General features: G+C 39.0%; 1 protein-coding gene, 2 long non-coding RNA genes and 2 pseudogenes across 6 annotated transcripts in view; 2 read left to right on the top strand and 3 right to left on the bottom strand.

Annotated features, from left to right (window-relative positions):
• LOC147872556 (protein argonaute-3-like) overlaps positions 1-18563 on the bottom strand; it is a 204193-nt gene that overhangs the window by 54169 nt on the left and 131461 nt on the right. The window lies entirely within an intron of this gene.
• On the bottom strand, positions 2163-2423 carry LOC147872579 (signal recognition particle RNA; annotated as a pseudogene).
• LOC147872578 (uncharacterized) lies at positions 6352-8632 on the top strand. Its single transcript, XR_015537152.1, has 2 exons — positions 6352-6855; positions 7253-8632. It is a non-coding gene; the product is annotated as an uncharacterized LOC147872578 (long non-coding RNA).
• On the bottom strand, positions 9545-9805 carry LOC147872577 (signal recognition particle RNA; annotated as a pseudogene).
• LOC147872576 (uncharacterized) lies at positions 15483-17757 on the top strand. The gene is made up of 2 exons (XR_015537167.1): positions 15483-15986; positions 16362-17757. It is a non-coding gene; the product is annotated as an uncharacterized LOC147872576 (long non-coding RNA).

The raw sequence follows: 18563 nt of genomic DNA, 5'->3' as shown, positions 1-18563 counted from the left end.
TGCCCCCACTGCCTTGTGGGTAGGGGAGGAATCCCCAAAGGCTAAGGGAAGGAAAACCCTGACAGAAAACCAAGGGTAGAAGGGGCTGCATAGGGATAGAGAAACCAGTCCTTCTAAGGGAAAGAACCCGGAATAAAAACTTATGGAGGACGGTGGGGGGGGTGCACATCGGACTACCAACCCAATTCTGGAAGAAGCTCACACACTGAAAGGGCCGTAGTGCTAGAGAAGAAGAGGTTGGAGCAGAAGCGCACATGTAATGAAGAAATTCGAAACTTTCATTTTGTTTGTATGTATTCTTCCTTTGTGTGTGTCTGCGTGCGCGCGCGAGCGTTTGGGTGTGTGTATGTGGCGTGGGGCGTGGGGCGTGTGGGGCCTGGTGTCCTGTCGTGTTGTATCGTGTGGTTTGGTGTGTTGTGTGGTGTGTTCTGCAGTCGTGTCGCGTCGTGTCGTGTCGTCGTGTGCTGTCGTGTCGTGTGGTGTACTGTGGTGTGGGCCGACACCACACGACACGAGACGACGCCACACGAGACGACGCCACACGACACGACGCCACACGACACGACGCCACACGAGAGGACGCCACACGAGACGACGCCACACGAGACGACGCCACACGAGACGACGCCACACGAGACGACGCCACACGAGACGACGCCACACGAGACGACACACCACGCGACACGTCAGCACACCACACGACACGACACTACACGACTGCACACCACACCACACCACACCACACCACACGACAAGACACCACCCCCACACCACGCCCCAGACGCCCCACACGCCACACACACACCCAAGCGCGCGCGCACACGCACACACACACACAGAGGAGGAAGACGTACAAACCTAATGAAAGTTTCGATATTCATTACATGTCCTTCTTCTTCTTCTTTACCACTACGGCCCTTTCAGTGTGTCAGCTTCTTCCAGAATTGGGTTCTTAGCCCGATGTCCAACCCCCATAGTCCTCCAGAAGTTTTTATTCCGGGTTCTTTCCCTTAGAAGGATTGGTTTCTCTTTTCCTATGCAGCCCCTTCAACCCTTGGTTTTCTGTCAGGGTTTTCCTTCCCTGTTTTAAAGAAGTAATTGTTTTGTTTGTTTGTTTGTTCCGAAATGTAAATCGATCAATCGATAAGGAATATGAATGATATTTTATTATCTTAATTATAATAAATTTTAAATAAAATTATATTGTGATCAGACGGATTAAAATAAATAATTGATATAATTGTTTTATTTCCATTGTCATAAATATTGTACAGATTTCTTCCAATTTTGGGCTGTGGTCTCCAGAAACCAAGTTTTATTGCTGGAGAGTGGCCATGTTTGAAGAATATTCAGATTTCATATTTATTAGAATGTGGAACAGGAAATCTACCTTTTAGTTTTTAGTTTTCATTTTTATGTTTGATTAGTGGAGTTAGGCTTTGAAATTTTCTATTATGATATATATTTAAAAAATGCTTTTTCATAGGTTAAAAAGCATACATACAGATTATGTGAATTTAAAGTTAAATTTGATAAATTATGCATGGAAATAGTTAAATAAATGGAATGATTGTTAATTTATAAATAATGATAGTTCATCATATAAATTGGAGTATTAAAACATCAGTAGGTCTCACAAGTTCTCTGCAGAATATATTTGTTTTAATTTGGAATGAACATTCTTCTCCATAATTGCAAAATCTGTGAGGTGGCAATTCAGCCCTACTGGCTCTCGTGACTGGACCAAATTATCCCAGGCCGGGAGGTGGTACGGTTGTGGGATGGTAATAGCGGTTAAGCCAAAAAACTTAATAAATGAACCCCCGATTAAACAACAAGGGATATTTAATAAAAATATATATAAATTCAAAAGGAGAACAAACTCCCAAGGCTCAGGCTCCGGTAGGGGGTTACAACCCAAAAAATATCAGACCTATCTGTCTCCAAGCTGAGTCGTTCTCTGCCCGGCGGACACACACACACACAGACTGTCTGCCCTGCTGTCTCATCTGGGTCTCGAAGCCGCCGACTCCAAAGAACTTCGAGAGAGCAGATAGGCTACTCGAGCCATGAGACATGGCTCATCCTCCCCCCCCAAAAAAAAAAAAAAAAAAAATCCCAGGGCCGGGGTTGTCGTAGTACAGGTGCCGGTAGCTCCGATCACAGGTGACTTCCGGTCTGCTCTAAAGCAGCTCCCAGTCTTCATGCGCGATCCCATTACAGCATCATACGGGTGAGTTTCCTCTCTGGCCCGATCCACCCCTCCTTAAACAACCTGGCCACCCCGGGCTCCCCCCAGGGTGTCCATATTGATACCGAGCTTAGCTGTGGGACACAGAACACCAGAACTCCCAACCTCAAGTCATTTCTCAACACTTAGCCTCTAAGTAGTTGGATTACAGGAGTTCGTCACCACTCCCAGCACGTCGGAGCCCCAGCCCTGGCTTTCAGCTTCGTTGTGGGCACCGAAAGTGCATACGCAGAGTCACGACCGAGTAGACACCCCCCCCCCCACCAAAAAAAAAAATGAAAGTGATAGTGGAACCACGGTTCCGGAGAATTTGACGTAAATACGTCTTTACGGAAAGGAAGTTTATATATTGGCTTTATTCTAAATATTCCCTTCATACATGCTGTACAATTGAGATAAGTTTGATTAAGACTTTGCTTATTTAACCTGAATTAGTTACGCTTAAGATGGGTCTGTGGTAGCTGAAATATCTTTTTTTTATTTTTACTATAAAAATTTGTGATTTCGTCGTCATCAATCAACAATGTCAACAGATATTTGTTTATACTCTGCATTGTTGTGTTGGTATAGAAACACAACAATGCCGAGTAAACAAATAACGCTTCACAACAAAGAAATCAAAAAATATCAAGCCAGTCGCATTATCACTGCTCCAGAAGCAGCAGACCGCAATCTTGATTATCGACTGACAGTTGGCTTAAAACATCAGAAAAGCGAAAGAAGACGTCATCAAGTATTTGAAGTACCAACTCCAACAACTTCACAAGGTAAACTGATCCTCATTCGATATATTACGATTACGAAAACTATTATGATCGATTTTAAGACGAAGATTTGCAAGGGTGGGGATGGACGTAGAAAGTTGACTGAACAAGAACAGCGACGTAAAGACGTAGAATATCAGATTAGAGAACGCGCTCCGGAAGGAGCGCCCTGCTCTAGTCTTCTACTATAAAAATTTGTGATTTTCGTTGTCTTCAGGAAATGACGTCTTCAAACAATGTCAACAGATATTTGTTTATACTCTGCATTGTTGTGTTGGTATAGAAACACAACAATGCCGAGTAAACAAATAACACTTCACAACAAAGAAATCAAAAAATACCAAGCCAGTCGCATTATCACTGCTCTACAAGCAGCACATCGTCTCCGAACAGCGACAGAAAACTATTTAAGAAATGGAGAAAAGTGAGAGAAGGTAATCTGATACTGATAATAATACTCATTCAAGTCAAACTGCTTACGAAAACTGACGCCTCTGTGTTTAAATTATATTTAGGCGATAAATACAATGAAAGGAAGGGGTTAAAAGACTTGAGTAAGACACAAAAAAAACCCTCCGAAGGGGGGGGGGGGTTAGTTTAGTTTCTTACTCAAGATTTTAACAAATTAATATACAAAAACCTCAGAATTCTAAATTTTAAAAAGAAATGCAAAACTTGCTTTACGTATAGATTATAGCTATACATAAAGCTTAAAAATGTTCAGCAGAGATGAAAGCATCTACGGAATAGTAAGAGTGAGTGAAGAGGTAATATTTCAATGCAGGCTTATACCTTTATATAATAACTTAGACTTTTAACTGTTGGAAGATTATTAAACAACTTGATACCTGTATAGTAGACTCCTTTTTGATATTTAGTAAGGTTAGGATTTGGCACATAGAGATCACGTTTCCATCTTGTATTTAAATTATGTACATCTGTATTTCTTTTAAATTTATCTAAGTTTTCCACCACACATGATAGACAGCAGAGTATAAATTCACTTGCAAGTGGAAGTATATTAAATTTACGAAATAATTTTCTACAAGATACAATGCTTTTGACACCGGCCATTATTCTAATTAATTTGTTTTGCATGTAAAAAGTTGTCAGTGGAACCATGGTTCCGGATAATTTGACGTAAATACGTCACACTTGCTTTACAATCGAGTAAAGTTTGATTAAGACATTGCTTATTTAACTTGAATTAGTTACGCTTAAGATGGGTCTGTGGTAGATGAATGTAATGTAATGTAATGTAAGGTAACTATGTAGGTAACCATTGTTGTTTATTTGTTGATAAACAGATGACGTTTCCCAGGTAACATATCAATGAAGTTTGACGTTTTCCAAATAACATATCAATGAAGTTTGACGTTTCCCAGGTAATATAACAATGAAGTTATGTTATCTAAGAAACTAATTGTGACGTGATCTCTTTACTCGGCATTGTTGTGTTACATTACTGCCGTCAACAATCCGCTTTCGTTATTGCGGAAAGAACTGAGCTGTGAATCGGCTGTAGAATAAGTGCGTCGTAGAATAGATAATTTTGTGCTGGTAAAAACGTTTTAGAATATCACAGGTACTTATCTTATGTAAGAATTATTACATTACATTACATTATAGAGACGTATTTACGTCAGATTCTCCGGAACCGTAGTTCCTCTGTCAACATTTCATATCTTATATTTCTGAATCTGTAGTATTACAGAATCTGAAAATCGTGTACAATGAACACAGAAAAATACGACCTTGAACACATCCGTATGTGTTTTGTATTGTTCACTGAGGTGAACTCTAGAAACTGTGATGGGTGTGTTATAGCTTCATTGCTTAATTTAATTAACAGTAATATAAAGTGATTTATATATTTTCAATTGTGTCTGTCTTTTAGATACCGGTGACAGAAGGTGACGTCTTCAAACAATGGCAACAGATATTTGTTTATACTCTGCATTGTTGTGTTGGTATAGAAACACAACAATGCCGAGTAAACAAATAACGTAATAAATAAACAAATACCAAGCCAGTCGCATGATCACTGCTCTACAAGCAGCACATCGTCTCCGAACAGCGACAGAAAACTATTTAAGAAATGAAGAAAAGTGAGAGAAGGTAATCTGATACTGATAATAATACTCATTCAAGTCAAACTGCTTACGAAAACTGACGCCTCTTTGTTTAAATTATGTTTAGGCGATAAATACAATGAAAGGAAGGGGTTAAAAGACTTGAGTAAGACACAAAATTAACCATCCCTTTGGGGGGGGGGGGTTAGTTTAGTTTTTTACTCAAGATTTTAACAAATTAATATACAAAAACCTCAGAATTTTAAATTTTAAAAAGAAATGCAAAACTTGCTTTACGTATAGATTATAGATATACATAAAGCTTAAAAAATTTCAGCAGAGATGAAAGCATCTACGGAATAGTAAGAGTGAGTGAAGAGGTAATATTTCAATGCAGGCTTGAATACCTTTATAGCATAATTGTAGACTTTTAATTTGTTGGTGGAAGATTATTAAATAACTTGATACCTGTATGGTAGACTCCTTTTTGATATTTAGTAAGGTTAGGATTTGGCACATAGAGATCATGTTTCCATCTTGTATTTAAATTATGTACATCTGTATTTCTTTTAAATTTATCAAAGTTTTCCACCACACATGATAGACAGCAGAGTATAAATTCACTTGCAAGTGGAAGTATATTAAATTTACGAAATAATTTTCTACAAGATACCCTGCTTTTGACACCGGCCATTATTCTAATTAATTTGTTTTGCATGTAAAAAGTTGTCAGTGGAACCATGGTTTCGGATAATTTGACGTAAATACGTCACACCTGCTTTACAATCGAGTAAAGTTTGATTAAGACATTGCTTATTTAAATTGAATTAGTTACGCTTAAGATGGGTCTGTGGTAGATGAATGTAATGTAATGTAATGTAAGGTAACTATGTAGGTAACCATTGTTTATTTGTTGATAAACAGATGACGTTTCCCAGGTAACATATCAATGAAGTTTGACGTTTCCCAGGTAACATATCAATGAAGTTTGACGTTTCCCAGGTAATATAACAATGAAGTTATGTTATCTAAGAAACTAATTGTTACGTGATCTCTTTACTCGGCATTGTTGTGTTACATTACTGCCGTCAACAATCCGCTTTCGTTATTGCGGAAAGCGCTGAGCTGTGAATCGGCTGTAGAATAAGTGCGTCGTAGAATAGATAATTTTGTGCTGGTAAAAACGTTTTAGAATATCACAGGTACTTATCTTATGTAAGAATTATTACATTACATTACATTATAGAGACGTATTTACGTCAGATTCTCCGGAACCGTGGTTCATCTGTCAACATTTCATATCTTATATTTCTGAATCTGTAGTATTACGGAATCTGAAAATCGTGTACAATGAACACAGAAAAATACAAACCCAAATTTTAGACCTTGAACACATTCGTATGTGTTTTGTATTGTTCACTGAGGTGAACTCTAGAAACTGTGATGGGTGTGTTATAGCTTCATTGCTTAATTTAATTAACAGTAATATAAAGTGATTTATATATTTTCAATTGTGTCTGTCTTTTAGATACCGGTGACAGAAGGTGACGTCTTCAAACAATGTCAACAGATATTTGTTTATACTCTGCATTGTTGTGTTGGTATAGAAACACAACAATGCCGAGTAAACAAATAACGTAATAAATAAACAAATACCAAGCCAGTCGCATGATCACTGCTCTACAAGCAGCACATCGTCTCCGAACAGCGACAGAAAACTATTTAAGAAATGGAGAAAAGTGAGAGAAGACGTACTGACACCAACAAGGTAATCTGATACTGATAATAATACTCATTCAAGTCATACTGCGCATTCAAGGGTTAAAACACTTGGATAAGACACAAAACTAACCACCCCTTTGGGGGGGGGGTTAGTTTAGTTTCTTACTCAATGGGGAACTTCATACTTATGATTCAATTTAACATTTTAGAGTGATTAATTCAAGGAGTATGAGATGGTTGAGACATGTACCGCACAAAATTTAACAGATTCAATTGACTTTAGGTAGGTGGATGATACGAACACGACAATGAACCTTAAGAGTTCCATAATATAAAGCAATGATTTTGACGTAAATACGTCTACACGGAAGGGTCATTCGGCGAAAAAGTGTAACGGAGATGTGTAGGATCCGTATCCGTAACGTCGTGTTTGTTTATTTCAGTCGTAATCCAGGGCGAGCCTCAGGTACTGGGCGGGCGACAGGTGGCGGATAGTGATATGAGGGTTAGCTGCGAATAAGGGGCAGTCCCGGACCGAGGCGGCAAGACCGGAGAGCGTGGGAGTGTAGCTGGTGGCAGGCTACACCCATCAAATACCACATGAGCTCAGTGCCCCCACTGCCTTGTGGGTAGGGGAGGAATCCCCAAAGGCTAAGGGAAGGAAAACCCTGACAGAAAACCAAAGGTAGAAGGGGCTGCATAGGGATAGAGAAACCAGTCCTTCTAAGGGAAAGAACCCGGAATAAAAACTTATGGAGGACGGTGGGGGGGGGGGTGCACATCGGACTACCAACCCAATTCTGGAAGCTCACACACTGAAAGGGCCGTAGTGCTAGAGAAGAAGAGGTTGGAGCAGAAGCGCACATGTAATGAAGAAATTCGAAACTTTCATTTTGTTTGTATGTATTCTTCCTTTGTGTGTGTCTGCGTGCGCGCGCGAGCGTTTGGGTGTGTGTATGTGGCGTGGGGCGTGGGGCGTGTGGGGCCTGGTGTCCTGTCGTGTTGTATCGTGTGGTTTGGTGTGTTGTGTGGTGTGTTCTGCAGTCGTGTCGCGTCGTGTCGTGTCGTCGTGTGCTGTCGTGTCGTGTGGTGTACTGTGGTGTGGGCCGACACCACACGACACGAGACGACGCCACACGAGACGACGCCACACGACACGACACGACGCCACACGAGAGGACGCCACACGAGACGACGCCACACGAGACGACGCCACACGAGACGACGCCACACGAGACGACACACCACGCGACACGTCAGCACACCACACGACACGACACTACACGACTGCACACCACACCACACCACACCACACCACACCACACGACAAGACACCACCCCCACACCACGCCCCAGACGCCCCACACGCCACACACACACCCAAGCGCGCGCGCACACGCACACACACACACAGAGGAGGAAGACGTACAAACCTAATGAAAGTTTCGATATTCATTACATGTCCTTCTTCTTCTTCTTTACCACTACGGCCCTTTCAGTGTGTCAGCTTCTTCCAGAATTGGGTTCTTAGTCCGATGTCCAACCCCCACAGTCCTCCAGAAGTTTTTATTCCGGGTTCTTTCCCTTAGAAGGATTGGTTTCTCTTTTCCTATGCAGCCCCTTCAACCCTTGGTTTTCTGTCAGGGTTTTCCTTCCCTGTTTTAAAGAAGTAATTGTTTTGTTTGTTTGTTTGTTCCGAAATGTAAATCGATCAATCGATAAGGAATATGAATGATATTTTATTATCTTAATTATAATAAATTTTAAATAAAATTATATTGTGATCAGACGGATTAAAATAAATAATTGATATAATTGTTTTATTTCCATTGTCATAAATATTGTACAGATTTCTTCCAATTTTCGGCTGTGGTCTCCAGAAACCAAGTTTTATTGCTGGAGAGTGGCCATGTTTGAAGAATATTCAGATTTCATATTTATTAGAATGTGGAACAGGAAATCTACCTTTTAGTTTTTAGTTTTCATTTTTATGTTTGATTAGTGGAGTTAGGCTTTGAAATTTTCTATTATGATATATATTTAAAAAATGCTTTTTCATAGGTTAAAAAGCATACATACAGATTATGTGAATTTAAAGTTAAATTTCATAAATTATGCATGGAAATAGTTAAATAAATGGAATGATTGTTAATTTATAAATAATGATAGTTCATCATATAAATTGGAGTATTAAAACATCAGTAGGTCTCACAAGTTCTCTGCAGAATATATTTGTTTTAATTTGGAATGAACATTCTTCTCCATAATTGCAAAATCTGTGAGGTGGCAATTCAGCCCTACTGGCTCTCGTGACTGGACCAAATTATCCCAGGCCGGGAGGTGGTACGGTTGTGGGATGGTAATAGCGGTTAAGCCAAAAAACTTAATAAATGAACCCCCGATTAAACAACAAGGGATATTTAATAAAAATATATATAAATTCAAAAGGAGAACAAACTCCCAAGGCTCAGGCTCCGGTAGGGGGTTACAACCCAAAAAATATCAGACCTATCTGTCTCCAAGCTGAGTCGTTCTCTGCCCGGCGGACACACACACACACAGACTGTCTGCCCTGCTGTCTCATCTGGGTCTCGAAGCCGCCGACTCCAAAGAACTTCGAGAGAGCAGATAGGCTACTCGAGCCATGAGACATGGCTCATCCTCCCCCCCCCAAAAAAAAAAAAAAAAATCCCAGGGCCGGGGTTGTCGTAGTACAGGTGCCGGTAGCTCCGATCACAGGTGACTTCCGGTCTGCTCTAAAGCAGCTCCCAGTCTTCATGCGCGATCCCATTACAGCATCATACGGGTGAGTTTCCTCTCTGGCCCGATCCACCCCTCCTTAAACAACCTGGCCACCCCGGGCTCCCCCCAGGGTGTCCATATTGATACCGAGCTTAGCTGTGGGACACAGAACACCAGAACTCCCAACCTCAAGTCATTTCTCAACACTTAGCCTCTAAGTAGTTGGATTACAGGAGTTCGTCACCACTCCCAGCACGTCGGAGCCCCAGCCCTGGCTTTCAGCTTCGTTGTGGGCACCGAAAGTGCATACGCAGAGTCACGACCGAGTAGACACCCCCCCCCCCACCAAAAAAAAAAATGAAAGTGATAGTGGAACCACGGTTCCGGAGAATTTGACGTAAATACGTCTTTACGGAAAGGAAGTTTATATATTGGCTTTATTCTAAATATTCCCTTCATACATGCTGTACAATTGAGATAAGTTTGATTAAGACTTTGCTTATTTAACCTGAATTAGTTACGCTTAAGATGGGTCTGTGGTAGCTGAAATATCTTTTTTTTATTTTTACTATAAAAATTTGTGATTTCGTCGTCATCAATCAACAATGTCAACAGATATTTGTTTATACTCTGCATTGTTGTGTTGGTATAGAAACACAACAATGCCGAGTAAACAAATAACGCTTCACAACAAAGAAATCAAAAAATATCAAGCCAGTCGCATTATCACTGCTCCAGAAGCAGCAGACCGCAATCTTGATTATCGACTGACAGTTGGCTTAAAACATCAGAAAAGCGAAAGAAGACGTCATCAAGTATTTGAAGTACCAACTCCAACAACTTCACAAGGTAAACTGATCCTCATTCGATATATTACGATTACGAAAACTATTATGATCGATTTTAAGACGAAGATTTGCAAGGGTGGGGATGGACGTAGAAAGTTGACTGAACAAGAACAGCGACGTAAAGACGTAGAATATCAGATTAGAGAACGCGCTCCGGAAGGAGCGCCCTGCTCTAGTCTTCTACTATAAAAATTTGTGATTTTCGTTGTCTTCAGGAAATGACGTCTTCAAACAATGTCAACAGATATTTGTTTATACTCTGCATTGTTGTGTTGGTATAGAAACACAACAATGCCGAGTAAACAAATAACACTTCACAACAAAGAAATCAAAAAATACCAAGCCAGTCGCATTATCACTGCTCTACAAGCAGCACATCGTCTCCGAACAGCGACAGAAAACTATTTAAGAAATGGAGAAAAGTGAGAGAAGGTAATCTGATACTGATAATAATACTCATTCAAGTCAAACTGCTTACGAAAACTGACGCCTCTGTGTTTAAATTATATTTAGGCGATAAATACAATGAAAGGAAGGGGTTAAAAGACTTGAGTAAGACACAAAAAAAACCCTCCGAAGGGGGGGGGGGGGTTAGTTTAGTTTCTTACTCAAGATTTTAACAAATTAATATACAAAAACCTCAGAATTCTAAATTTTAAAAAGAAATGCAAAACTTGCTTTACGTATAGATTATAGCTATACATAAAGCTTAAAAATGTTCAGCAGAGATGAAAGCATCTACGGAATAGTAAGAGTGAGTGAAGAGGTAATATTTCAATGCAGGCTTATACCTTTATATAATAACTTAGACTTTTAACTGTTGGAAGATTATTAAACAACTTGATACCTGTATAGTAGACTCCTTTTTGATATTTAGTAAGGTTAGGATTTGGCACATAGAGATCACGTTTCCATCTTGTATTTAAATTATGTACATCTGTATTTCTTTTAAATTTATCTAAGTTTTCCACCACACATGATAGACAGCAGAGTATAAATTCACTTGCAAGTGGAAGTATATTAAATTTACGAAATAATTTTCTACAAGATACAATGCTTTTGACACCGGCCATTATTCTAATTAATTTGTTTTGCATGTAAAAAGTTGTCAGTGGAACCATGGTTCCGGATAATTTGACGTAAATACGTCACACTTGCTTTACAATCGAGTAAAGTTTGATTAAGACATTGCTTATTTAACTTGAATTAGTTACGCTTAAGATGGGTCTGTGGTAGATGAATGTAATGTAATGTAATGTAAGGTAACTATGTAGGTAACCATTGTTGTTTATTTGTTGATAAACAGATGACGTTTCCCAGGTAACATATCAATGAAGTTTGACGTTTTCCAGGTAACATATCAATGAAGTTTGACGTTTCCCAGGTAACATATCAATGAAGTTTGACGTTTCCCAGGTAACATAACAATGGTTATGTTACCTAAGAAACTAATTGCTACGTGATCTGTTTACTCGGCATTGTTGTGTTACATTACTGCCGTCAACAATCCGCTTTCGTTATTGCGGAAAGAACTGAGCTGTGAATCGGCTGTAGAATAAGTGTGTCGTAGAATAGATAATTTTGTGCTGGTAAAAACGTTTTAGAATATCACAGGTACTTATCTTATGTAAGAATTATTACATTACATTACATTATAGAGACGTATTTACGTCAGATTCTCCGGAACCGTAGTTCCTCTGTCAACATTTCATATCTTATATTTCTGAATCTGTAGTATTACAGAATCTGAAAATCGTGTACAATGAACACAGAAAAATACGACCTTGAACACATCCGTATGTGTTTTGTATTGTTCACTGAGGTGAACTCTAGAAACTGTGATGGGTGTGTTATAGCTTCATTGCTTAATTTAATTAACAGTAATATAAAAGTGATTTATATATTTTCAATTGTGTGTCTTTTAGATCCCGGTGACAGAAGGTGACGTCTTCAAACAATGGCAACAGATATTTGTTTATACTCTGCATTGTTGTGTTGGTATAGAAACACAACAATGCCGAGTAAACAAATAACGTAATAAATAAACAAATACCAAGCCAGTCGCATGATCACTGCTCTACAAGCAGCACATCGTCTCCGAACAGCGACAGAAAACTATTTAAGAAATGAAGAAAAGTGAGAGAAGGTAATCTGATACTGATAATAATACTCATTCAAGTCAAACTGCTTACGAAAACTGACGCCTCTTTGTTTAAATTATGTTTAGGCGATAAATACAATGAAAGGAAGGGGTTAAAAGACTTGAGTAAGACACAAAATTAACCATCCCTTTGGGGGGGGGGGGGGTTAGTTTAGTTTTTTACTCAAGATTTTAACAAATTAATATACAAAAACCTCAGAATTTTAAATTTTAAAAAGAAATGCAAAACTTGCTTTACGTATAGATTATAGATATACATAAAGCTTAAAAAATTTCAGCAGAGATGAAAGCATCTACGGAATAGTAAGAGTGAGTGAAGAGGTAATATTTCAATGCAGGCTTGAATACCTTTATATAATAACTAAGACTTTTAACTGTTGTTGGAAGATTATTAAATAACTTGATACCTGTATGGTAGACTCCTTTTTGATATTTAGTAAGGTTAGGATTTGGCACATAGAGATCATGTTTCCATCTTGTATTTAAATTATGTACATCTGTATTTCTTTTAAATTTATCTAAGTTTTCCACCACACATGATAGACAGCAGAGTATAAATTCACTTGCAAGTGGAAGTATATTAAATTTACGAAATAATTTTCTACAAGATACCCTGCTTTTGACACCGGCCATTATTCCAATTAATTTGTTTTGCATGTAAAAAGTTGTCAGTGGAACCATGGTTCCGGATAATTTGACGTAAATACGTCACACCTGTTTTACAATCGAGTAAAGTTTGATTAAGACATTGCTTATTTAACTTGAATTAGTTACGCTTAAGATGGGTCTGTGGTAGATGAATGTAATGTAATGTAATGTAAGGTAACTATGTAGGTAACCATTGTTGTTTATTTGTTGATAAACAGATGACGTTTCCCAGGTAACATATCAATGAAGTTTGACGTTTCCCAGGTAACATATCAATGAAGTTTGACGTTTCCCAGGTAACATAACAATGGTTATGTTACCTAAGAAACTAATTGCTACGTGATCTGTTTAATCGGCATTGTTGTGTTACATTACCGCCGTCAACAATCTGCTTTCGTTATTGAGGAAAGAGCTTAGCTGTGAATCGCTTGTAGAATAAGTGCGTCGTAGAATAGATAATTTTGTGCTGGTAAAAACGTTTTAGAATATCACAGGTACTTATCTTATGTAAGAATTATTACATTACATTACATTATAGAGACGTATTTACGTCAGATTCTCCGGAACCGTGGTTCATCTGTCAACATTTCATATCTTATATTTCTATATCTGTAGTATTACAGAATCTGAAAATCGTGTACAATGAACATAGAAAAATACGACCTTGAACACATCCGTATGTGTTTTGTATTGTTCACTGAGGTGAACTCTAGAAACTGTGATGGTAAATAACTGTTGGGTGTGTTATAGCTTCATTGCTTAATTTAATTAACAGTAATATAAAAGTGATTTATATATTTTCAATTGTGTGTCTTTTATATCCCGGTGACAGAAGGTGACGTCTTCAAACAATGGCAACAGATATTTGTTTATACTCTGTATTGTTGTGTTGGTATAGAAACACAACAATGCCGAGTAAACAAATAACGTAATAAATAAATACCAAGCCAGTCGCATGATCACTGCTCTACAAGCAGCACATCGTCTCCGAACAGCGACAGAAAACTATTTAAGAAATGGAGAAAAGTGAGAGAAGACGTACTAACACCAACAAGGTAATCTGATACTGATAAGAATACTCATTCGAGTCAAACTGCTTACGAAAACTGACGCCTCTGTGTTTAAATTATATTTAGGCGATAAATACAATGAAAGGAAGGGGTTAAAAGACTTGAGTAAGACACAAAATTAACCACCTCTTTGGGGGGGGGGGGGGTAGTTTAGTTTTTTACTCAAGATTTTAACAAATTAATATACAAAAACCTCAGAATTTTAAATTTTAAAAAGAAATGCAAAACTTGCTTTACGTATAGATTACAGATATACATAAAGCTTAAAAACTTTCAGCAGAGATGAAAGCATCTACGGAATAGTAAGAGTGAGTGAAGAGGTAATATTTCAATGCAGGCTTGAATACCTTTATAGCATAATTGTAGACTTTTAATTTGTTGGTGGAAGATTATTAAATAACTTGATACCTGTATGGTAGACTCCTTTTTGATATTTAGTAAGGTTAGGATTTGGCACATAGAGATCATGTTTCCATCTTGTATTTAAATTATGTACATCTGTATTTCTTTTAAATTTATCTAAGTTTTCCACCACACATGATAGACAGCAGAGTATAAATTCACTTGCAAGTGGAAGTATATTAAATTTACGAAATAATTTTCTACAAGATACCCTGCTTTTGACACCGGCCATTATTCTAATTAATTTGTTTTGCATGTAAAAAGTTGTCAGTGGAACCATGGTTCCGGATAATTTGACGTAAATACGTCACACCTGCTTTACAATCGAGTAAAGTTTGATTAAGACATTGCTTATTTAAATTGAATTAGTTACGCTTAAGATGGGTCTGTGGTAGATGAATGTAATGTAATGTAATGTAAGGTAACTATGTAGGTAACCATTGTTTATTTGTTGATAAACAGATGACGTTTCCCAGGTAACATATCAGTGAAGTTTGACGTTTCCCAGGTAACATATCAATGAAGTTTGACGTTTCCCAGGTAATATAACAATGAAGTTATGTTATCTAAGAAACTAATTGTTACGTGATCTCTTTACTCGGCATTGTTGTGTTACATTACTGCCGTCAACAATCCGCTTTCGTTATTGCGGAAAGCGCTGAGCTGTGAATCGGCTGTAGAATAAGTGCGTCGTAGAATAGATAATTTTGTGCTGGTAAAAACGTTTTAGAATATCACAGGTACTTATCTTATGTAAGAATTATTACATTACATTACATTATAGAGACGTATTTACGTCAGATTCTCCGGAACCGTGGTTCATCTGTCAACATTTCATATCTTATATTTCTGAATCTGTAGTATTACGGAATCTGAAAATCGTGTACAATGAACACAGAAAAATACAAACCCAAATTTTAGACCTTGAACACATTCGTATGTGTTTTGTATTGTTCACTGAGGTGAACTCTAGAAACTGTGATGGGTGTGTTATAGCTTCATTGCTTAATTTAATTAACAGTAATATAAAGTGATTTATATATTTTCAATTGTGTCTGTCTTTTAGATACCGGTGACAGAAGGTGACGTCTTCAAACAATGTCAACAGATATTTGTTTATACTCTGCATTGTTGTGTTGGTATAGAAACACAACAATGCCGAGTAAACAAATAACGTAATAAATAAACAAATACGAAGCCAGTCGCATGATCACTGCTCTACAAGCAGCACATCGTCTCCGAACAGCGACAGAAAACTATTTAAGAAATGGAGAAAAGTGAGAGAAGACGTACTGACACCAACAAGGTAATCTGATACTGATAATAATACTCATTCAAGTCATACTGCGCATTCAAGGGTTAAAACACTTGGATAAGACACAAAACTAACCACCCCTTTCTTACTCAATGGGGAACTTCATACTTATGATTCAATTTAACATTTTAGAGTGATTAATTCAAGGAGTATGAGATGGTTGAGACATGTACCGCACAAAATTTAACAGATTCAATTGACTTTAGGTAGGTGGATGATCTGAACACGACAATGAACCTTAAGAGTTCCATAATATAAAGCAATGATTTTGACGTAAATACGTCTACACGGAAGGGTCATTCGGCGAAAAAGTGTAACGGAGATGTGTAGGATCCGTATCCGTAACGTCGTGTTTGTTTATTTCAGTCGTAAGCCAGGGCGAGCCTCAGGTACTGGGCGGGCGACAGGTGGCGGATAGTGATATGAGGGTTAGCTGCGAATAAGGGGCAGTCCCGGACCGAGGCGGCAAGACCGGAGAGCGTGGGAGTGTAGCTGGTGGCAGGCTACACCCATCAAATACCACATGAGCTCAGTGCCCCCACTGCCTTGTGGGTAGGGGAGGAATCCCCAAAGGCTAAGGGAAGGAAAACCCTGACAGAAAACCAAAGGTAGAAGGGGCTGCATAGGGATAGAGAAACCAGTCCTTCTAAGGGAAAGAACCCGGAATAAAAACTTATGGAGGACGGTGGGGGGGGGTGCACATCGGACTACCAACCCAATTCTGGAAGAAGCTCACACACTGAAAGGGCCGTAGTGCTAGAGAAGAAGAGGTTGGAGCAGAAGCGCACATGTAATGAAGAAATTCGAAACTTTCATTTTGTTTGTATGTATTCTTCCTTTGTGTGTGTCTGCGTGCGCGCGCGAGCGTTTGGGTGTGTGTATGTGGCGTGGGGCGTGGGGCGTGTGGGGCCTGGTGTCCTGTCGTGTTGTATCGTGTGGTTTGGTGTGTTGTGTGGTGTGTTCTGCAGTCGTGTCGCGTCGTGTCGTGTCGTCGTGTGCTGTCGTGTCGTGTGGTGTACTGTGGTGTGGGCCGACACCACACGACACGAGACGACGCCACACGAGACGACGCCACACGACACGACGCCACACGAGAGGACGCCACACGAGACGACGCCACACGAGACGACGCCACACGAGACGACGCCACACGAGACGACGCCACACGAGACGACGCCACACGAGACGACACACCACGCGACACGTCAGCACACCACACGACACGACACTACACGACTGCACACCACACCACACCACACCACACGACAAGACACCACCCCCACACCACGCCCCAGACGCCCCACACGCCACACACACACCCAAGCGCGCGCGCACACGCACACACACACACGGAGGAGGAAGACGTACAAACCTAATGAAAGTTTCGATATTCATTACATGTCCTTCTTCTTCTTCTTTACCACTACGGCCCTTTCAGTGTGTCAGCTTCTTCCAGAATTGGGTTCTTAGCCCGATGTCCAACCCCCATAGTCCTCCAGAAGTTTTTATTCCGGGTTCTTTCCCTTAGAAGGATTGGTTTCTCTTTTCCTATGCAGCCCCTTCAACCCTTGGTTTTCTGTCAGGGTTTTCCTTCCCTGTTTTAAAGAAGTAATTGTTTTGTTTGTTTGTTTGTTCCGAAATGTAAATCGATCAATCGATAAGGAATATGAATGATATTTTATTATCTTAATTATAATAAATTTTAAATAAAATTATATTGTGATCAGACGGATTAAAATAAATAATTGATATAATTGTTTTATTTCCATTGTCATAAATATTGTACAGATTTCTTCCAATTTTGGGCTGTGGTCTCCAGAAACCAAGTTTTATTGCTGGAGAGTGGCCATGTTTGAAGAATATTCAGATTTCATATTTATTAGAATGTGGAACAGGAAATCTACCTTTTAGTTTTTAGTTTTCATTTTTATGTTTGATTAGTGGAGTTAGGCTTTGAAATTTTCTATTATGATATATATTTTAAAAATGCTTTTTCATAGGTTAAAAAGCATACATACAGATTATGTGAATTTAAAGTTAAATTTGATAAATTATGCATGGAAATAGTTAAATAAATGGAATGATTGTTAATTTATAAATAATGATAGTTCATCATATAAATTGGAGTATTAAAACATCAGTAGGTCTCACAAGTTCTCTGCAGAATATATTTGTTTTAATTTGGAATGAACATTCTTCTCCATAATTGCAAAATCTGTGAGGTGGCAATTCAGCCCTACTGGCTCTCGTGACTGGACCAAATTATCCCAGGCCGGGAGGTGGTACGGTTGTGGGATGGTAATAGCGGTTAAGCCAAAAAACTTAATAAATGAACCCCCGATTAAACAACAAGGGATATTTAATAAAAATATATATAAATTCAAAAGGAGAACAAACTCCCAAGGCTCAGGCTCCGGTAGGGGGTTACAACCCAAAAAATATCAGACCTATCTGTCTCCAAGCTGAGTCGTTCTCTGCCCGGCGGACACACACACACACAGACTGTCTGCCCTGCTGTCTCATCTGGGTCTCGAAGCCGCCGACTCCAAAGAACTTCGAGAGAGCAGA

Source organism: Zootermopsis nevadensis, unplaced genomic scaffold, assembly GCF_977971745.1.
Source record: "Zootermopsis nevadensis isolate Lab colony 2312 unplaced genomic scaffold, Znev_1.0 Znev_ptg000026l, whole genome shotgun sequence".
Lineage (NCBI taxonomy): Eukaryota > Metazoa > Arthropoda > Insecta > Blattodea > Termopsidae > Zootermopsis > Zootermopsis nevadensis.
Note: the sequence above shows the minus strand (reverse complement) of the source record. Positions and strands in the feature narration are given on the sequence as shown.